The following is an 878-nucleotide window of genomic DNA, read 5'->3' as shown; positions in this document are numbered from 1 at the left end:
GGGGGGGTGGGTGGGTGGGGAATATCTATCTATCTATCTATATCATTATATATATACAGCATCCTGGATAAGCATTTCTACGCAAACCTTAAAACTCATTTAAAATGTGCACATCTGTTACAATGGTCACCCGCGTGCATCCGTACACTGGCACTCCCATCCATAACTCAGTCTCTTAGTTTTCACCCTGCTGTTGGGGTTTATATTGTCCACTTATTCCCCATCTCTGTTGTTGTCACTGTCGCTCTCACTGTTGTTCCTGCTGCTGCTGACGCTGCTGTTGTCGTCGCTGTTTTGAGGTCCGGTTGTGTCGCTGTCATCTTCATTATCGCTGACCACTCCGCCTCTCAAAGTGTCTTTACTGTTATACCAAAGATTTGATAGGACACCAAGCCTCATTGTCTCAGGGGGAGTTTAAAGTGGGAGCCATTAACATTGGCCAAGCCCCATCATCGCTACAGAGTGAGCGAGGTGTCACGACAGGCGCAGAACATTGCAGATGCATCCCTGAACACCAGCCTGCCAAATCCTTCTCTGTGCAAAGGGAGCTGTTTAAAAAATTCTGCCTTTTAAGGCAGGCCAGAGAAAGGAGTGCGGACTGTCCAGACTTGGCAAGCCTGCTTCCCTGCGTAGGGCAAGCTGCCCGCCCGCCCGCTGAGGCTGGGGAAGCGGTAAAGTCAGAGGGAGGGCTCATGACCTGCCCCAAGGGAGAGGGAGGACAGGCAGTAGTGGAAGAGGGAGGGATGGAGGGGAGAGGCAGCCTAGTGACTTGCATTGCAGGTACAAGACCAGGCCTGCCTTCTATTCCCCCTTCAATAGTGGGGACACTCTTGCGGAGCCGCGGGGCACTTGGTGTGACAAAAAAGCCGGCAGCCACC

This window comes from Gavialis gangeticus, unplaced genomic scaffold, assembly GCF_001723915.1.
Source record: "Gavialis gangeticus isolate Ggan-Ray unplaced genomic scaffold, GavGan_comp1, whole genome shotgun sequence".
Taxonomy (NCBI): domain Eukaryota; kingdom Metazoa; phylum Chordata; order Crocodylia; family Gavialidae; genus Gavialis; species Gavialis gangeticus.
Note: the sequence above shows the minus strand (reverse complement) of the source record.